This window comes from Suricata suricatta, chromosome 10, assembly GCF_006229205.1.
Source record: "Suricata suricatta isolate VVHF042 chromosome 10, meerkat_22Aug2017_6uvM2_HiC, whole genome shotgun sequence".
Lineage (NCBI taxonomy): Eukaryota > Metazoa > Chordata > Mammalia > Carnivora > Herpestidae > Suricata > Suricata suricatta.
The window spans coordinates 109407021-109429019 of NC_043709.1; the positions used below are offsets into that span (position 1 = coordinate 109407021).

Here is a 21999-nt window from a genome sequence, read left to right on the forward strand (position 1 = left end):
CGCCGCTCGCGGCCCCCACCCTCCGCGGGCCGGGAGGCGGACGGGCGGGACGGGGCAGACTGGGCGCTCGGACGCCGGGAGCCGACTCCGCGGTCCTCCAGTCCCTCTCGCGCACTCTCTCACTTTCTCACGCTCGCTCCCTCCCAGCGCCGTTCTCTGACAGGCAAAGGTGCGGGCAAACTACCTCCAGCCGCAAGCCGGCTTTGCAGACGGCAACGGCGGGAGAATTGCGGGGTGGTGCTATTACCCGGGGGTGGGCGGGCTGGGCACCTGTCACCCCCGCCAGCGGCCGGCGCGAGGGGCGGGGGCGACGCTGGGGGGCCAAAGCCGCCCTCAGTGGGGGTTAGGAGGGGCGCTCCAGAGGCGCTGAGCACCGATGGCAAATTCAGTGGGTGAACCAAGTCTTAGTTATCGCAGCTTTTTACGTCTTTAAAACAAAAATACAGACGAAATTAGGGGCAAAATGATACTTCGGGTGAACTTTTACCAGCGATTATTTTTACGTCTAATGAAACTCTGGATTCTAATATTTGACAGGCTCCGCAGCAAATCTTTGGTCAGTTCCCATCCCTGGGGCTCAGTATAAACAGTAGGCATCTTCATCCTATCTCTCCAAAATAGGTCTTTTTTTAAAATCTTGCGTTTTATCTACCCATATTCACTTTTTCATTGTAATTGAAGCAAAAGGAGTTGTTTTGGGACACTATAACCATAAGGGGAAAAAATTTAAAGTAAGACCTACTTCAAAATTGTACAGCCAATTCATTAAACGTAGCTCATGATTTTCTGTTTGTCCTGAAAGAAAATGCTGCTTCTATGACATAATCATGGGTTCACACTTAGAATTTGTTCTCTGAAAAACTTTATAAGATTGAATCATAAAAAGACCTGTAGTGCTCCTGCCAAATCAAAAAAAGAAAAAAGGGGGGAAAAATTATATTATCAGAAGAAATTTAGATGCATGTGATATATTAATATTTGGTTTATATTATACATGAAAATAGGTATCCAGAGAGCTCTTTCCAGTGGCATGTTAAAACAAATAAACAAAAACCAGAAAGACTTTTGGGGTGGGTTTAAGTAGGTTTTGCAGCAAAATTTCAACCATTCACTGACATAAAAAATGTTTTATAGGTCTGCTTTTTTCCCTGGGGGCTACACAGTAAAAATAATCACAATTCTTAAATACTGGGTTGGACAGGAACTGTTAACTTGCTTAAGGCGCATAGGAAACTGCTGTCTTCCGCCTAGTTTTTCTACCAGGTGGGGAGAAGACGAGGAATGCATAGATTCCAGTTCTCAAACGTGACCCTAAAATTCTAATACTGACAACTTACCTCTGGGAGGCAGAGGGACTTTCATCTGTATTTCCTATACTAATACTGTGCATTTATTCAATGAGCAAACATTGACGGAGCCCTGGTGGCCTGCTAAAGTATGCTGCTGATGACTTGACACCCGCAGAGCTCAGAGCTCGTGGAGGGCGACCTGTAGATGAAAACTGCCACACCTGAAGTAAGTGTTATGATGAAAGCCCAGGCTATTGTGGGAACAGGCAGGAGTGGCTGTAATGAAAGCATTCAGGGAAGGTTTTTTGGAGGAGATGGTATCTGAGTCAAAATTGTGTAGGATAAGTATGAGTTAACCTTGCCAAAAAATGAAGAGAAGTATATTAGGCAAGGGAAGGAGCATATGCGAAGACTCAGTCATGAGAGCCCATATCATATTCTGGGAGCCTCAAGAATTGCCAACCATACTGTGAAATAGACACCTATTTAGCCAAGTTTAAGAGTCCTGTTAGCCTAGTAGTCCTCTGCAGCCTCTGATATTAGATTTCTGAAAAATCCCCCAAGTAGAATTCCATCGCTTTTACACAAGACTTCATAGAACAAAGTCTTTATAGACTTCACAGAACAAAATAGGATCTTAAGTTATGAATGAACCACGATGGAAACAAATATATGTATTTTTAAACTTCATGAAAATAACAGCTTATGGATAACATTTTCTACATCCTTTATGGACACTGTATAAATCAGTTCCTTGTTCTCTAGAAATTCTAGAATCATCTTCTATGGCAGGTTCAGAGACATGCTTACAAATTAAGCTTGCCTTTTCACAGATAATATGCCTGCTAAATGACATTTTCTTTTTCCATCGATTCCCCATCCAGCCCAATGCCCTGCATTTCTGACTCCTAGGTCCTATAGGGTTCCCAAGGACCCAAATGTTGGAGTCTCAAGACTCTTACTCAATTCACCTCCCTCCCTCCTAAGGACCAGGAGTGCAGAAATAAAGGTTCAGGTTTAAACAGAGGGAATACAAGTAAGATTCTGGTAAAGAGATACCCAGTAAACCAAATGACTGATACAAAGCAGTATGGTGAAGTGCGTTGCTATAGGAGTTCAGAAGGAAAAATCAGTGCCAGCTGAGCTGATCAGACATCATGGAGAAGATAGCATGTGATTTGGATGACTAATATTCCAGTTGGTAAAGGCAATGAAGTGGTAGAAGAAAAGGTATTCATGGGAGAAAGCAACTGTATGAATAAAACAGTGAGGAGGCAAATGCTAGGAGTGTGAAGGTGAGGTTTATTTAACCGGAGTTCAGTAGAAGACTCCAACAACAAACTAGGTGTGTGGTAAAGCTGGTAAGCCCTTGGGTTGAGGGAGTAGGAGTAGAAAGTAAAAAGATAGAAGTTTTAAGGGTAATAATGATTACTCATAATATCATTATGCTGAAATGTGCTTCATTTCAATTTATACCAAATACAAAACTTCTGCTGAAAGCACAACAAAAAATGTGTGAAATGCAACTGCTCCAACACTGCAGTTTACTATATATAATAAACCTGAAGTATGGTTCTAAATTCATGTCCAATATGTGCCCAAGTCTTATTCTTTGAAACGCTATCTAGAACATTTCTACTTATTTTCATTCCCATTGCCTTAACCATGGTGCCAGCTCTCATCACGTCACAACTGGAAAATAGGAATTCGTAATTCTCTTCATTCATTCCTTCAAGAAACAGTTATTAACCATCTACTTTACAGGAAACTGCAGGTGCTCTCCTAGTAACTAGTGGTAACCAATAGTGGCTGGTAGAGGCTTCCGGGGATATGAAAGACAAATTGCCCTTCAGGGCTTCATAGTGCGTGCCACCCACCCAGTGTGCTTAAATCCCCATTCCGTGCCTATCCTCCTTTCCCCAAGTCACTTATTTATATCTGCTCTTTATTTTGCCCATTAGATAAAGCCAAAAAAAAATTTTTTTTGTATGGTTGTTAAGACCTCATAACTTTTCCCTAACTCTGTCCAACATCGTTTCTCATTATTACCTAAGACAAGCTCATCACTCTGGCTGGTAAGTCTCATCACCATCTTTAGAAATCAGCAAGTCTTTCCTGCCTCCAGATTTTCATTCATTCCTTTTTCCCGATTCTCCCTGAAATATTCTGTCTAGTATATTTCTAGCTCACAAAATGAGAAATGCGACCCCACAGGAATATTTTAAAGATTCAATAAAACATTCCATGCAAATATATACAGTGGTCTCTGGCCCACAGCAAACATTCAGTAATTATAAACTATTGTTATTATCCCTCAAAACCCAAATCAAATGTCATGTCTTTCTTGAAATTTTGACTACTTAATCTCTCTGGGTTCTAATTTCCTAATGAAGACTGAGTGAGTGGTTAGGTGAATTCAAAGTAATAATTCTTGGGGCACCTGGGTGGCTCAGTAGGTTGAGCGTCTGGCTTCGCCTCAGATCATGATCTCGCGGTTCGTGGGTTTGGTTCGTGGGTTTGAGTCCCCGCATCGGGCTCTGTGCTGACAGTTAGCTCGGAGCCTGGAGCCTGTCTTTGGATTCTGTGTCTCCCTCTCCCTCTGACCCTCCCCTGCTCACGCCATGTCTCTCTCTCTCTCTCAGAAATAAATAATACATTAAAAAAAAAATTTCTTAAAAAATAGTAATTCTTAAGTCTGCACCATTGTTTGTCATCTTTGAACTCCCATTACACTTTCAATCAGTAAGAATAATACCTACCATTTACTGTGTGCCAGACAATGTGGAAGTACATTTTAAATGCATTATTTCATTTAATTTTCATGAGTGTCCTATGAGATCTGTCCTGTTAGAGAATCTGCAAAACCTGACTACGGTCACAAAGCTGGTGATGGGCAATGCTGAGACTGAAATCCCTGGTGTCTGATTTCAGAGTGAAACCCCCATATCCAGGTCATAAAGTGAAGTGTGGAGTGAACTACAAGTCAGGAAAGAGAGATGTTCAATGTAACCCACCCTTTCAAGAGGCTTGGCAATGAGGGGAGGAGAGGCAGAGACAAAGGGTTAGCTATTTGGGTTACAGATTGTGTTGTTTTTGAAGGTGGGAGAGATGTGGGCATGTTTGTATGCTGAAAGCAAAGAATTGTAAATGGATTAATGTTAGAACTGTCTTCTGAGGCAGAAGGAAGGAGGGCAAGAATGGCTAGTGATCCAAAGAAGTTACACTCTCTTTGATGAAACAATAAGATTTAGAAAACTATGATGCCAGTTTTGGTAGCAGGAGTCTAGTCATTCCTTTAAACATTCTACAAATATTGACTGGATGTTTACTAAGAACTTGGTAAAGCAGTTTGTGCTGGGGAACAATGATAAACAAGACACAATCTCTATAGTCTCATAGAGCTAATAATAAAGAGAGATATTGTCTTTACATGTAATTGAGAAAAAGTGAAATTAATTTCTTTAAAATGTGTGAATGCATAATGAACTCAACATGAGAAAATGATAGTGCTATAATTGAAAGCATTGTGCAAAAGCACTAAATTTTCATTATAGTTATTTCTCTTAACTTTCTGCTTCTTATTTTCATAAGCTATATAAAGCAATGGCATCAAATAATTCTTCCAACATAACATTTAGGGAAATAAAAACTGGAAATGCTTTCATGATGTATTTTTCCCCTCTAGGAAATATTAGAAAGTAAATATTGCAATTGTCTTGCAATGTATTTAATAGAGTGTCAAAGAAACTATATCTGAACTGATTCCTCTACAGAGTTGATTTATACATGGAATTCTGTACAGACTGTTTAAGATCTATATTTGAGATAAAGTATTCAGAATATGTCCAGACATAATCTCTCTCTACCTTAAAAGGATAAAAGGCAAATTATTAATCTTAGCAAACCATAGCAGGATGGACTCAAAGTTATTTCAGTTTACCTTTATCTCCAATACAAACGTTAAGTGAAAAAAAAAGAAAGGCAAAAGAAAAATATACACAACTCAAAAAAATTGGGCCTCTCTGAATTAGAATATTTTTAAAAATTCAAAAATGGTGCCAGCAGTATTGAAATTTAAAGAAATTTAAAAATAATGAAATATAACACATCTTGTATAATAAAAAATCCTAAATTTATAGAAAATCTATTATGAACACAGTCAAGGATTTTCCAAAATTTAGACCACGCACCTCCTGGAAACAACTAGGTAAGCTGAACCATTTTGAGGACGGGGCTTCCTTAAATCCCAGGTCCAGCACATGGTCTGGTCTTGTCCTCCCCAGTCCTAGTGGGCAGTTGATCAGACCTCTGTGACATTATTTTAAGGAGGATACCACTAGACAGCTAGATGCAGTTGGGTGCGTAACTAGGAGTTATAAGCAGGAAATCATTTGAAAGTTGAATAACGATTCAGGACTTTAGAGGAAGTCCATACATTCCAACAATTAGTTTGCCAGAAGAATAAAAGCCCACCTTAGAAAACAAGGAAAATTGAAGAACTACAACATATATATCATATTTGGTAGTATTTATCTAAACTGAATTTTGTTAAATTAGTGTTTACCCATTTAATTCAGTGAGTGGCACTTCCTGACAGACTACCGTGTGTAGCCCAAGTGTTTGTTAGTCCAAGGTTCTAAGAGGCAAAGGCATAAAAATGAGAGAGTTAGGAGAGAAGAGAGAAGCAGGCCAGGGGGAGAAGAAGGAAAAGGGAGGGAGAGAAGGAGAACGTAGTAACCTTTTAGGTGCCTTACAAGCTGAGCACATAAAATATACTATAGTTGAGCTTTAGTTTTACTAAGCAACATAAACAAATCAGTATGGTATAAATGGCACATGGGGTGAAGAAATGAATCTTGGAGAAACAAGAGAAAAACTGTTCATGAAGTAGAAATTCATATTGGAAGGTTTACATCAAATTGATTAGCGGGTGGTAAACAAAAAAGATTGAGAAGAGGGCTTTCAAGAGAGAGAGAAACTTTTGTGAGTTGCTATTGCTTTTATGACCCACAGCAGGAAATCATTTTCCTTTTGAAACTTGGGGCACAGAATTATATCCTCTATCATCTAGCACATTAGTATTAGTGAAATTACAGCTCTACTTTCACTCTAGTCTTTATGATACTTTGAGGAACCGTTGTGCGATTATTTAGATTCACACTCTAAATCCGGTTTCTCCTCTCTTCCCCAGTAGGGAAGGGAAAGTGATGATTTCAACTGCAAGGACTGAGATTATAGGTGCAGAGAATGATTCATGGAATGAGAAGGGAAGGGCATGGAGAACACGGCCAGACAGATACCAACATTGAGAAGACAGCTGAAGAACAGGAGCCAGGAAAAGGACAGAGAAGGAGAGGCAAGAGGCTGGGAGAAGCACAGAGAGAAGCTGGGTGAGCTCAATGTTTCAAGGAGGACCAGAAAGGTCAAGGAGGAAGAAAAAAAGAACGAGGCCGTCACTGGAGATCACAGCCAGCACGATATCTTATAGGACACTGGGCGGAAAATATACTCTGGTGAGTGGAGATGTTTGGAGGAGTCAAAGGCTGAGTGGTGCCTGAAGCATGTTAATTAATCATTTACCAGGCAAGCAAAGCCAAGTAAAATTTTGAAGTGATTTCCCAGTACTTTCCTGTGATCCTTTTCTTGTTACTTGCCCACAGGAGTGAGAGCACCTTGAGGCCAAAAATCAGCTTTGCTTCAGGACAGAGCCAGGGACACAGGGTAGCTAACATCATCAGCACCTCCCACATTAGACATTAAAAGAGAATACATTCCATTATTTCACAAGTCTTTACAAAATCCTAGTTACAGGAGGAAGTGAAACTTATCTTCCATCTTTAAAGTTGAAGAAACTAGTAAACAAAAAACCAACCCAATTTGCTTAAATGAGTTACTAATAAGGATGTAAGTCACATCCAGATCTTCTTCTGAATTAAGTTTCCCAAACACTAGACTCATAAGCCAAAAATCAACACAGGTACACTGTGGTAGCACATGTGTTTGAATATTATATTTGGGGTTTAACTGATTTCTTCATAATGAGATTAACATTTTGATGTTTTTATTTCTTCCAGTCCTTTCTGGGTTTTATTTTTCATTTGCTTGTTTTATAATATTGGAATGGTTTTGAATATTGTTTTGTGGGTGGTCCTTACTTTTAAAAAAATGTTTTTCATGCATATTTATTTTTGAGAGAGACAGAGACAGAGTGTAAGCAGGGGAGGGGCAGAGAGAGAAGGAGACACAGAATCCGAAATAGGCTCTAGGCTCTGAGCTGTCACCACAGAGCTTCACATGGGACTCAAACTCACAAACCATGAGATCATGACCTGAGCTGAAGTCAGACATTTAACCGAATGAGCAACCCAGGCACCCCATGACTTTTCAATATAATCTGAGAATAATTCTCTCCTTGTTAAATATTTTTATAAGATTATTTTGTGACAGAGATATTTAGCCTATGTATATACTATAATTCACATAAGCATCAACCTCTTAAAGTACACTTATGGGCTGTGCTGACTTTTCTTTATTATAAAGAACACATATTATCTAAGAGAACATTTAAAATAAAAAATGGGTTTGAATTTTCATGGCTTAAGGCATAGAACAAATGTCTGCTATTCTTTGAATAACAATAGTGCCAGGTCTACATAAATGAAGGTTGACAATTTTACTGTCATTCTGACTTAATGGCAAAATATCTTAAATATCATTATGTAAGGTCTAAAATATAAGTATTTCTTCCCAGATATTAGTTTAGCATTTTTCAAAAGTATATTCCATTAAACACTAATTCCAGAGTTTGCATTCTGAGATGAGGTACATAAAGAGTTATGTCTAAGGCTAGTAAATTAGAGGGGTGCCTGGGTGGCTCAGTTAACTGTCTGATTTCTGATTTCAGTGGAGGTCATGATCTCATGGTTCATGAGTTCGAGCCCTGCATTGGGCTCTGCACTGACAGCCTAGAGTCTGCTTGGGATTTTCTCTCTCTTTTTCTCTCTCTGTGCACCACCCTCAAAATAAATAAACATTTAAAAACTCAGTAAGTTAGAAAAATACTATTATATCTTTTTAAAAAGTATGTATAGGTTCACAAGGCACAGGATCAGGACAACTCCTGCAGAAAAGAAATCTATTTACAAATGCCATTACAGTATTTTCCAAATTTATCTGACCATGCAACCCCTTACTATATACTATCAATTTTTACCTTTAGTTCTATAAAAGCACACTTTGGGAAATTCTAATCTAGGTAATTCAAGGAAATAAACGTTTTTTTTTTCTGATAAAGTTACTCCTTTAATTACTTGAGAAGTCTGATTTGTGAACTTTGAAAAAAGCATAAAGATCTTATAAATGTAGAGTATTATCCTTATCAGTTAAGATATTTATCTTGCTAAAAACAGTGCAAAATAAGACATTTAAGTATAAAATTGAACAGAATTCTAACTGACAGAATTTAGCAGATTGCTATACCTTGGCAATATATTTGGTATTTAATACCAAATTAACCAAATTATTTAACTATGTTTCTGTCCCAAATTTTTTCTATTAAAAAGAACATGGTGAATCACTTTGATTCAGGGATTTTTATTCTCACTTAAACTCTTGGAGCTGCAGTTTCTCCATCAGTGAAATAGTAATCAACAGACTCTACCATGTAGGCTGATACATTGATTCAATAGAATCATTAATTCAAAGAGTTTATCATGCACCTGATACAAAAGTAATGCTCAATAAACAGGAGCTATTTTTAAAGGACTTTTTAATTCTATTTTATCCCATAGATCATTTAATTTTTCAGAGCTTCCCCCCCTATATATACAGTATAAAACAACATAAATTGTAAAGACTTTCAAAACTCTCTAAGGAAACAAAACCAAGCTGAAAAAGTCCTCATATGAAACCAAAGTTGCACATGCACACACATGCACACACAGAGCTAATTTATATATATTACACTCATCTCGAATTTTTTTGTTTTGTTTTCCTTTAGTAGCTTTGTATCATTCCTATGTTTAAATCTACAAGGAACTCTGGTGCACCATCCCCCCATTGCCAAGTGACTCTTTGAACTCAGTGACTGCTCAATCTCCAGATCTGGTCAAGCAAGCTCTCAGCGGGTGAGGGCCTCTCAGTACAAGCTGCTACTGTTTCCCTCAGGGTGAGTGCTTTGTGTAAAAACACTCAAAGATTTTGGATTCAGAGTAGTAACATGGTAAAGTAAGATACAGCATCATGTACTGAAAGGAACACTGGCATCCATATTTGAAGCTGTGTATGCTAACCTACTATCTAGCATTTCCTAGCAGTATGATCCGATAGAAATGATTTAATTTCTAAGCCTTAAGTATCACGTATATTTAGGTTAAAGAATACCTGTTTTCCTCTTTTAGGCCATTATGAAGAACAAATAAGATAATATAGTGAAACATTTTGACAGCTACAAAGTACTAAATGAATATTAAGGGAGAATTTATTATTTCAATTTCACTGTAGTGGTTAGGAAGGGCATACATATACATGCCCCAAAATAACAGAAAAATCTATGCCCGCCCAAATCATGCAGTTGATCGCAGAAGATTTGATTGCCAGACTAGTGGGCTTTGGACATTTCCTTAAATGGGAAATCTTGAACACAATACCAAATTCACCCATTTCATTTATTTTGCAATAATCTTTTCTTGGCCCTTTTAATTTATCTGGCCATAATTTTTTCAACTGTTCTAAAGAGAGTTTAGCACAAAATAAAACTTCAAAAAAATCTAAATTTGAAGTATTCTAAGAAATGTTCCTGCTTTATAATTCTTACAATTATAAATTTTTACAACTTTAATATATTTTTCTCAAAAATTCCTTTCTCATGATTACCCCATTTAGAACAAAAAATTAATAAAGAATATTTTTCTGAATTTTCTCTGCTCACTAATTTCCCCCATTTTATTATTTTTAACTCAAAAACTATTTTTTAATGTTTGTTTATTTCTGAGAGAGAGAGCGCGCGCGCGCGCGCAAGCGGAAGGGGGCGGAGAGACACACAGACAGAATCCAAAGCAGTCTCCGGGCTCTGAGTAGTCAGCGCAGAGCCCAATGCAGGGCTCAAACTCATGAGCTGTGAGATCATGACCTGGGCTGAATTCAGACACTTAACTGACTTAGCCACCCAGGCAACTCAATTTCTCCCATTCTAAAAGCAACCTTTAAGGTTTCTAGCAGATAACACACCAATAAAACAAATGGCTAATATGTAGTGGTTAAAAATACTAGCTCCAGAATCAGATGTGATTTGGGTGTGATGGTCAACTCTGCTTTCTCCTAGCTCTGTAAACTTAAATTATGACTTCTTTGAGTTGCAATTTTCTCTTCTGTAACATGGAGATAGTTCATGCCTCTAAATATTGTTAGGAATAGAAGCCATGTAACCAAATTTGGTAAATTTACTGAGTTTTTACTGTGGCTGGGTGCTTTACATGCACTATCTCATTAAAAAAATTTTTTTTTTAATTTGTCAGCACAGAGCCTGACATGGGGCTCAAACTCCAAACTATGAGATCGTGAACTGAACTGAAGTCAGATGCCCAACTGACCGAGCCACCCAGGGACGCTTGCACTTTCTCATTTACAAAATTCTACAATATAGTTTCTGTGCCTGTCATTATGCTAAGATTTCAATATGAATTATTAGATAATACTATTTCATCAAAAAAGCTGAGCATTTTTCGTAAAAAAAAAAATTAAGGAATAGTTTCCAGTATAGGTTGGAAAGTTGGTTTCCCTAGAGTAGGCTAAACCAGGTCCTAATTACCTTCATTTTAGTATAAATGCTAAACGGGGTATACACCAGCTGTTCAGTCATTATTTTCTATAAAAAGAAACGCTCAAAACCTTAAAAAGAAAAGAAACTTTCTTTTTAAGAAAGAAACCTTAGGGTCAGAATCTGTGCTTCTTCAAATAAACTTTCATGGTCTATTTGAAAATGAATGGTTCTTCAGAAGTATTTTGAACTACATTCTGTTTAATGGTCATTCTTAAAAATCTATTTTCTCAATTCTCAGTGGGAATAAAAAACAAAACAATTTTAAGTACAGAGAAAAGAATCTAACTTTACAATAGCATCCCCTCCATTAGGTGGGTTTTTAAGACTATTTTTAGAAAGACAAGATTTTTAAGCCATGTTACGTTTTTGTAATTGAGTCATCAGTGAATTAAAAAATAACCCATGCTTGGCTATCTCATCTGTATTAAATAGTTATTCACGTGCATTTTATGTTAAAAGATGTAGGCTCTAATCCTGCTTCTTCCCACCAACTAGCTGTATGATCTTGATCTTAATGACCCTGGGCCATTTGAAAAAAATGGACTTTAAAAAAAGCACTAAGACTTGATGATCACTCCCAACTTTCCAACTGCCAAATTGTGTAAACATCTCACCTTTCCTATAGTTGACAGAAAAAAATGAGGATATATAATTTTCATAGTAATTATGCCTTTCATATTTCATGGCTATATGTTTACATAGTGTAGAAAACCCTTATGAAGAGTGTAAGAGCAAATAAAATCATGAAAGCTATGCCCTAGAGGGAGGGTGATTTTACTGAGTCAAAGATATAATGGTCTTACTAGTTGGTAATTAGTAACACTCGATGCTTAAACAAAAGGTTGCTTAGTAGAAGTAACTTTGCCATAAGTATGGCCAAATGTGATCTGAGAAATCCCTGTAGCTTATAAAAATATCATTAAAACTGGCAAATAAGGAATGAGAATTATTATCTAAAGAAAGAGACAAAGTTCAAAATAAATGCTGAAGCAGAAATGATCAAAATAATTAAATCTAGTAATAAAAGAGCTGCAATTAGTCTGATATTCTCACTGGAAAAGTACAGGGAATTTCTATGTAATAAATTAAGAAAATAACCCAATAATATTATCCTGACACTAAGAAAAATACCAAATGGCAACAACCAGAACAATAATAATAACAATTTAACTAGTTTAACAATTTGAAAAGTATAAATGTATAAAGAATACATTTAAATCTTTATATCAAATAACTAGATTAAGGGTGCCTGGGTGGCTCAGTTGGCTAAGCCTCCACCTTTGGCTCACATCATGATCTCACATTCGTGGGTTCGAGCCCCTTGTGGGACTCTGTGTTGACAGCTCGGACCTTGGAGCCTGCTTCAGATTCTGTCTCCCTCTCTCTCTGCCCCTCCCCCTCTCATGCTCTGTTTCTCTCTGTACCAAAAATAAATAAAACATTATATTTTTTAAAACTAGATTATGTTACATATACTTTAATAAATTTTCCTAATGTTTTAATTATTGGGCCCGGCCTCTGTGCAAGCATTGTATTACGAATCATGGGTGATACAAAAGAAAAAGATGTTGTTTCCTTTAATGGATTTAGCTCCTGTAAAAATAAACAGGGTCTGTCCTGTGTGTACATCCTGGTGTAACCTGGTTTGAAAGGTAATGTTAACATTTTTTTTATTTTTATATTTTTAAACTTACAAATGTTTGATATAAAATATACAAGAAATGCTTCATAAACGTACAAAGTTTTTTTTTTATCTCCTTTCATGATATTTGAGAGCTAATTTTCAGGTAAACTATCTAAAACTAAACGTTTATTCATCATTTCAGATTTTCCTTAATGAAAGTAGAAATCAATATTCAACCCTTACGGAAGAGTTAGCCCCCAGCTTATGTGGCCATTTAAAGTGACAAGTATAGGGGTGTCTGGGTGGCTTAGTTGATTAAGTGAACGACTTTGGTTCAGGTCATGATCTCACTGCTCATAAGTTCGAGCCCCACGTTAGGCTCTGTGCTGACAGCTCAGAGCCTGGAGCCTGCTTTGGATCCTGTGTCTCTCTCTCTCTTCCCATTTCCTGCTCATGCTCTGTCTATTCCTCTCTCTCAAAAATAAATAAACCTTAAAGAAAAACAGGGGCACCTCGGTGGCCCAGTCAGTTGGGTGTTAGACTTCAACTCCGGTTGGTGAGTTTCAGCCCCTCATTGTGCTCTGTGCCAACAGCTCAGAACCTGAAGCCTGCTTCACATTCTGGGTCTCCCTCTCTGTCTGCCTCACCCCCCCAAATAAACACTGAAAAAAAATTTTAACTGACAAGCATGACATATGACATATTATGTTCATACATGGAAAGAAGCATACAGAAAGGTGAAATGAGGGAACAAAAAGCAGCACACGCAGGGCGATCCATGCAGAGATCACAACCTCCTACACATGCAGGATGGGCACCGAGAGAATCATGAAGGAACAAAGAAAGTTTCTCTGTAAGTGTATAGTATATGAGCAGTAGTATACCATCTTCCTCATACAACAAGAGAGATTTTCTGGTGAGTGTAAAGGAACATTCATAATGGTAAATTCCAGAGCTAAAAAAAAAAAAATCTACAGGGAAATTCTAATTTTCTACTTTTCCTATCATGAACCACCCAAATTTCTAAAACGGTTAGTAAAAGGTGAATTTTACCAGAAAAATATGAAATTTAAAATAGTCTCAAATTTTATATACAAAGAAAAAAATTCCATTTGAAAGTCCAAAAATTTCATAATCAGAAAAAGCCAAAACTTAAAACTTCATATATTTGTGTATAAAATAGAATGTATATTAAAATTTGTATTCATTATTTAACTACAATTTTATTTTCTAGTATTTTCTTGTTTTTTTTTACTAGTTCCCTTAGACACAGTGTAGCTGAACAATGGTACTTTGAAAAAAATGCAAAATCTTTAAGAGTCATAAAGGTTTTCCAAATGAAAACCAATTGCTTTCAAATTGAAACTTAGACATTTTCAAATCTATATGAACTCTGAAAGGAAATAATACAAAGACAACTGTGTATTGCTATGCTCTTAAACAGCGATGCTATTCTGCCATCAGCCAGCTTGTTACTTTTATTCCTTTCTCTTTTAATTTATATTCATTTCTCGGAAAAGAGTACTAAGTTATTATTAACATAAGTAGCCTTATAGATCTAAATTCATAATTGTCAAGAAATATGTCAAGAAGCAAATGCCCTACGCATTCTTTTAACTTTTCGGTGCCCTCATGCTGCCCCCTGCTGCTCAGTGTCCACATTTACTGAACAGTGTCCCAAATTTTTCAACCTTTTCTATTCCTCTTTATTCTCCCCATCAAAACTTACCTGGAAAGAGATCCAAACCATTAAGCTCTTCCTATACTCAGGCTAATGGGTAAATAGTGAGGTAAGAAAGAAGTAGTTTCCTCCTATTTATTTCATCACCATTTTTTTTTTTTTTTGGCTAATCACTAACATTTGAATTGGTGTTCTATTGGCAATAACTGACACCCAGGTTCCCTAGCTTGGGATTCCAAATCCTCCTAGTGATGGCTCCAAGCTACCGTCACAGGTCCATCTTTCCCAGTCTCTGACCCCGCACACATCATAGCTTACTTTCTACCTACACTGGACTTCTAGCTGGCATCTCCAATTGCCATGTGTTTTCTCTTCTCCTTGCCTGTAGCTCACATTGGCTTTCTTTACCTGGAATGTCTTTTCTCAGTTTCTACATGTTAAAGCCTACATGCCTTTCAAGGCCCTGGTCAAAAGTATCTTTCTCCATGAAGTCTACCCCAATTCGCAATGGCTTTTCTCTTCTCTCTAATCCTCTAAGGCTCAGCACAATGTTGTTGTTTTTAATACAGTAGAAGAGCAATAAAGGTTTATTTCATGAATGAACAGCAGGTAACAAAGGAACCTGAATTGTTGCATTGGAAAGGCTGACTTTCCTGACTTTTAAGAGTAGCTGCGGAGGATAATGAGAGCCTCTCTAATACTGCAACATCCATACACCTGAAAGGGGTGATCTTTTTAATTTCCAACAGACTGCGTAAAACCCATTTTGATCACCGACATCAGGGGTGTATGAAAAAATGAACTTAGAGCATATACTGAATGCGTATGATATGTCAGGTGCTATTATTCTTGGTGCTTTAAGTGCTTTCACTCATTGTAGCCTCACAATGCCAGGTAAGGTAAGTAACATTACTTGTTTCATAAAAGAGGAAACTGAGGGTCTGCACAGTTAAGTAACCAGCTCAAGCTTATACATGTAGTAAAGGCCAGAGCTAGGAACTCAACAGAAAATCTGTGTACTTAAATTGCTTTCATATGTCTTCAATAGAAAATGAGTATGGAGAAGCCTCTAGTCAGCTATTCTGGGGGTTAAAAAAAAACCTTACCAATAGAATATGCTTGGAAATTATGACCACATCTTCAGACAAAGGCATGAGAGAGATTGTCAGTTAAGTAACTGTGAGTATCTCCAAGAGTTGACTGTCCTATAAGACAGTATGTGAAGAATTCTGCCAAGTTCAGAGGTGTCTAGATTTATATATAAATCTAGATAAAACCCTTAGATAAAATCCTTTATATCTAAAGGATATATTCTAAAGGACTAAAAATTAAGAAATATTTGTTCATTGTTGTAGCCACTTGTGTGTGTGTGTGGATCAAAGATTCTCACCTGACTTGGAAAAAGGTTAAGAAAGAGATGGCTCAGTATCTTGAACAAATGATTTTGCTTTTTTCTGATACAATGAATATAAATAAGGCACAGAATGTTACATGAGTGTCTCAAACAAGGCTCTAGTGTGCTCCAGCCCAAAACCTCTTCTCATCAAGAAACCACAATAAGCTGAGAAGGCAGATAAAAAATTTCAGTTGGGAAGGCATCACCCCAAAATCGTTTGGTAGGATATAACAAGTTTGTTAGACTCATTCTACATCTTTCTGGGATTAAACAATTCTTAGTAGGTAAGACATTCTTAGTAGGTAAGAATCTTTCAACTCCAGAAAGACTTGGAATATGTACAGAAGTGTTTTGTAAGAGGTGAGCCTATTAGACTTTAAGTAAAATTCCTACAAAGTTATATGCAGTGTCAAAACATTAAAGAGAATTTAAGAATCACCATACTTAGAATTTAAGTTTATTAGGTATGTAAGACTTTCTTACTTCAGGAAATGTTTACTAGATGCCAGGGGAAGCAACTGTATGCAATAAATTTATAAGTGCAGTGTAAAGGGGAATAAAAAGTTGGAAAGTATTTAAGTAATACTATAAATAAGACCAAATTTTAAAGGACTGATGTCTAAAATGTGCAAGGTTTATAAATATGATAAGATTTGTAAACTATATTTAAAACATAAGGAAGAGCTTCCTTGGATGTTAACTTTAATAATTTTCACATTATTTTTTAAAAACTCAAATTAACTTCAGAATAGTCTTTTAGTATCACAAGACTACCCGTGGTTACTGGGCTGTTTTTCTTCCCGCCAATGTTGTGTTCATTAGGCAGTCAATGTTTCATCCCACAGAATTGGCCCGACTGTCCAGTTATTCTTTCATTTGGTTTGAACCTTCCTCACTTTATATTAGATGGATTGTAACTTTTGAAATATTACAATGAGACATAGCAGTACTACTAATCTCTTAAATTTTTGGTTTAATGGCTTACTTCAGTAGAGTAACTTAGCAATTTTCAGCCCTAGCTGCGTATCAGAATCCTGTGAATAACTTTTGGAAAATGCTCATGCCTAGATCTGATCCTAGACCAACTAGAATCACTGGGGATGTGGTGCAGGCATTTTGTTTTTAAGTTTCCAGATAATTCTAACTACAGGAGGAGTTGAGAAGCACTGGGGCAACACTATGAGCCCACCAAGGTCTGAAGAACCAATAGAATTTTATGCAGTCATGGAAACTGCAATAGATTGAATGCTTATATCCCCCTGAAATTCATATATTGAAATACTAACCCCCAATGTGATGGTATTTGGAGGTGGGGCCTTTGGGAGGTGATTAGGTCATGAGGCAGAAACCTCATGAATGGGATTAGTGCCTCTGTAAAACAAACCCCAAAGAGCTCCCTCACCCCTTCTGCTGTGTAAGGACACAGCAAAAAAGACAGTGCAGGACACGATGACCCGCACTGGACACTTGAATCTGACAGCACCTTGATGTTGAACTTCCAGGCTCTGTAACTGTGAGCAATGAATTTTTGTTGTTTATAACCTACCCATGCTATTGTATTGTAATAGCAGCCTGAACAGACTAAGATAGAAATGTTCCATGAATCTGTTACCCAATATGGTAGCCACTAGCCAGGTGTAGCTACTAAATTTTTAATTTTAATTCAAATTTAAATTTACATAGTTATAGGAGGCTCTTTACTATTGTGTTGGACAGTACCCTTTGGCAGGTTCAGATCATTTTAAATGATCTGAGTTTATTACTATACAGATGCTGAATGACTCTTTTTGATACTGGACCATACCAGTCCACCCTTACTGCTCTTGCCTCTTCAGGGTACTTCACATTAGTTTCTTGATGAAGCCTCTAGTGGTTTAAAAGGATAGCTCAAAGTTTACATTGGCTTCTGGGAATGTTCTTAACCCATTTATGTTAGCAGTTTGTTTCTTGGACTTCCTATTTTAGTGGAAAATGAGCACAAAGCCCTTCAGAAATAAAAAAAAATTTCTTAAGTGTGAAAGCCCTGGAGCAATTAAACTTTTTGAAAACGTCCTTTTCACTCCTTGGCATGTGATAGTGTTTTTCAACTAGAGGTTGTGACCTTTGTCTTGGAGATTGGAGAGTTTCCAGGGGATTGGGGCAGCGGCCTGAGTTTCAAAGCTAAATATAGGTCATTGGCATGGCAGCCTCTTTCTCAGTCTCATCGAAACCATGTCCTACTAGTGAATGTGGGGCATCAATGGCTGGTGGCATAAAATCTTGAGAAAAAACACAAAAATGCCATGGATACAGAAGTACTTCTCAGATGTAAGCTATTGAGCCCAACTAAGTTCAATTTTTACCTGCTTTTAAAAATACTTTGTAAATTGTAGATTGCTACTTAAAGGTTAAAAATACACACATATATGATTTGCTGGCAAATAAATCTGAAATGTGATATTCATGCTGAGGCATAAGAAGACTCCTCCCTTTAGGTCATTGCACAACTTTCACCTTTTCAGAGAGGCTATCCTGACAACCCTATTGAGTATTTTAATGTGTGTTTATTCATGTATTTGCCAAATATTAAATGGCATCCTCTTAAGTTTGGGATATTTCAAAGTCAAACTATTTATCATGGCAGGTACCATCTGATTCTCTAGAGCAGGGACTCGAAGGGTGGTCCCTGGGGGCCAGCAGCATCAGCAGCACCAGCAGCATCTGGGAGGGTGGCAGAAATGTAGCTTCTCAGGCTCCACCTCCACCAACCAAGTCAGGAACCCTAGCTGTGGGGTCTAGCAACCCCCACAGCTAGGGTTTTTGGTGATTCTGGGCACACTAAAGTTTGAGATCCACTGATCTAGAGTACATTGAATCCCCCCAAAACATCCCAGAGGGGTAAACTTCCATACATTCCAAACGTGGCTAAGATAGAAACATTTTGTACATAAAACTGAACTTGGAAGCTGTGAAATAGATGCCAATATTCAATTGGGACCTAGTGCTATGAATCATGTACTTGATTCAACTAAGCCTCACTGAATCTCTAGGCTTTGATCTTTTTCCCCCCATAAAAATCCAACTTCTGAAAGAATTTCGTGAAATGTTGTTGAAGAGGTAAGGTGTGGTACAAGTATTCCTTCAGCAAACTCAACATACAAAAATTCAGATATATACAGCTGATAAGTGAGGTGGCCAATTACTGTTTTAATGAAAATACTACTAGATTTATAAAATGATTCACTGGCAGATTCATTCAAACAGTGTCATCATTTAGTGCTTTTAAAAGACGTCCATTTACAGAACATAAGTTTTACAAACATCTAATGTATAGTATAGTATAGAAGCATAGATAAGTACACAGCCTCTGATTTCAAACTTCCCAGCTTTTTTAATTTACTGGGTAATGTGGGTCAAACCTTCTCTAAGCCTCAGTTTCCACTTCTGGTAAATGGGTATAATAACTGTCCTAGTTCCAAAGTTTGTGTGATAAATTAAGGATATAATAAAGGTAGAATTTAGCTAGAAACTGAAGCATAGTAGACTCTGATTAAATGTTTGTTTTCAGTGTGTGTGCGCGTGTGTGCGTGCCTGCATGCATGCGTGAGTGTGTGTGTGTGTGTGTGTGTGTGTGTGTGTGTGTGTGTTTTAATTAGCTACCTTTGTGCCCAGTCTGGTCTCTATGAAAACAGATATTTAACTTTTGTCGCTTAAGAAGTTCACACAAAGCAGTTCAAGTTGATACAAAGCAAAGAGAAACTAACCATATTGAGCCCTGGATACTGAGCAGGTATCCATTCTTCCATGAGCTCTTCCCTAGCCAGACCAATTGGGAAATTTCGTATCTTTGTCCATGACTGGGTAAGATATGAACACATCCTACAAACCTAACCAATGAGCTCTAACAAGCATTGTGCTGTGGGCCTCTGGAAAGAATTTCTTCCCTTGTGAAAAGATGCATTAAGAGAACCTCTCTTCCCTTTGGAAATTGTAATATCAAGCTGTGATGCTTGGAGCTGCAGCAGCCATAACAGGACTACGAGGAAAGACATTGCTAACATTGTGGCAATGTAGAAGAATGGATGGACCATGCTAAGGAGCTTGGTAATACTGTTAAGCTACTGAACCAAACCTAGAACAGGCTTACTTCCTGTTAGTGATTTAGTTGAAATCATAAATGGCCATATTTTTTTCGCCACTGTCAGTAAGGCTCTTTGTTAGTACAAAGCAAACTAAGTGGCATACTTAAGTAAGTACAATATATCTATTAATATTACATAAGACATACTATGTGTAATTGTGCATTAACTGATTTCATGGATAGTTCTTCTATGGACCTCAACTGTCCAAAAGACTTAATCACCTGGCCTCGAAAATACCAGCAATCCTTGCTTAAATGTGTACCTCTTCTCACTCCAGGCCATTTCAACATCGGGGTTTCTATATTGGAACTATATCTGGCATCTGGTTCTTACCTCAGGGCCATTTCAATTCTTTATTCAAATCCTACAATTATCTCAAATAGGATATCTCGATGGACTAATGGCTAATCAGCCCATGATCACACATAACTGGTGTCATGCATTTGGTTTTTTTTTTGAATTTTAGCGGGGGAACTTGCTATCACCCAGCTATGACCATCAAGGTCTCGACTAGTACAAGCTAGTATGGATTAATTGGCTCTGTGGCTTAGTAATTTGATGACTTTATTCTTGAGGTCATCATAAACCATATGTAAAGAATCCTTAATGTAGAGATCCTTCTGCTCCAAATCGATTATCTGCATATAATAGCAGTCATTTTTTTAAACAACTTTTTTAAAGTTTTTATTTATTTATTTTGAGAGAGCGAGAGGAGGAGAAGCAGAGAGAGAAAAGGAGAGAATGCCAAGTAGGCTCTGTGCACTGTTAGTACAGAACCCCATGTGGGGCTCAATCTCATGAACCACAAAATCAGGACCTGAGCTGAAATCAAGAGTTGGGTGCTTAAACGACTAAGTTACCCAGGCACCCCATAACAGCAGTCTTAATTTCCTGTTCCATATCTGACATGCTTAACTAATTAACTATTAGCCAAATGTGTAATTATGTTATTTTTGTAGATTAAAATACCTGTTTTTATTTTAAAAGCTTCTGTTACATATATCATTAAAATATTACATATTTTAAAATAAAAATATTTTAATTTTGATATAATCCTTTAACACTGTCATTGTATTTCCTTGCTTCATCTCACAGTTTATATTTAATTCAGACACTTCATGACAGTGTGAACAAAATGTACAAAATGTACAAAATGAGGCTCTCCCGTATTTAAAAGTTTTCATTAAATGGACCTCACACAGACACACCCCAAATCCCTGCTACCAAAGTGATATTCTCTGTCTCTGTTTTCAAGCAAATAAGTTTATGTTTTATTCCCCACTTTGCAATAGGAATTTGGATTAGTTAACTGTCTACATAACATCTATTTGGGCTACATCTAAAATCTAAGGGTTATTTTTCCCTCAATGTGTGAATATTTAGAGCCCAAATAATGATTCTTCAATAGAAGGATACTATTAAATCCCCATAAGAACACTTTTTAATTAAAAGAAAATTTTTTTGTTGTTCTGGAAATCTTATTTGGCCTTTATTCCCAAATGGGACCTCTCCCACCTCACCAACATCTAACACCTTAGATCAGACCTTTGAACCTTCTTGGACTATAAACTTCATGAGAGCAAAGATGCTTACCTGTTCTTATACCCCCGCATCTTAGCACAATGGCACATAATAGGTAGGAAAATCTAGAACAAATAAATCCCCCAAATAAAAATGAATCTTGAACAAATTGGGATGCTAGGGTGGCTCAGTTGGTTAAGTGTCCAGCTCAGGTCATGATCTCACAGTTCATGAGTTCAAGCCCCGCGTCAGGCTCTGTGCTGACAGCTCAGAGCCTGGAGCCTGCTTGGGATTCTGTCGGTGTCTGTCTCTGCCCCTCCCCCAGGCGCGCGCGCGCTCTCTCTCTCACTCAGAAATAAACATTAAGAAATTAAAATAAGGGGCGCCTGGGTGGCTCAGTAGAGCGTCCGGCTTTCGCTCAGGTCATGATCTCGCGTTAGTGGTTCGAGTCCCGTGTCAGGCTCTGTGCTGGCAGATAATTCAGAGCCTGGAGCCTGTTTTCAGATTCTCTCTCTCTCTCTCTCTCTCTCTCTCTCTCTCTCTCTCT

General features: G+C 37.5%; 1 protein-coding gene across 1 annotated transcript in view; it reads right to left on the reverse strand.

Moving 5' to 3' along the window:
• Positions 1-21999, reverse strand: part of EPC1 (enhancer of polycomb homolog 1) — a 93418-nt gene that overhangs the window by 67533 nt on the left and 3886 nt on the right. The window lies entirely within an intron of this gene.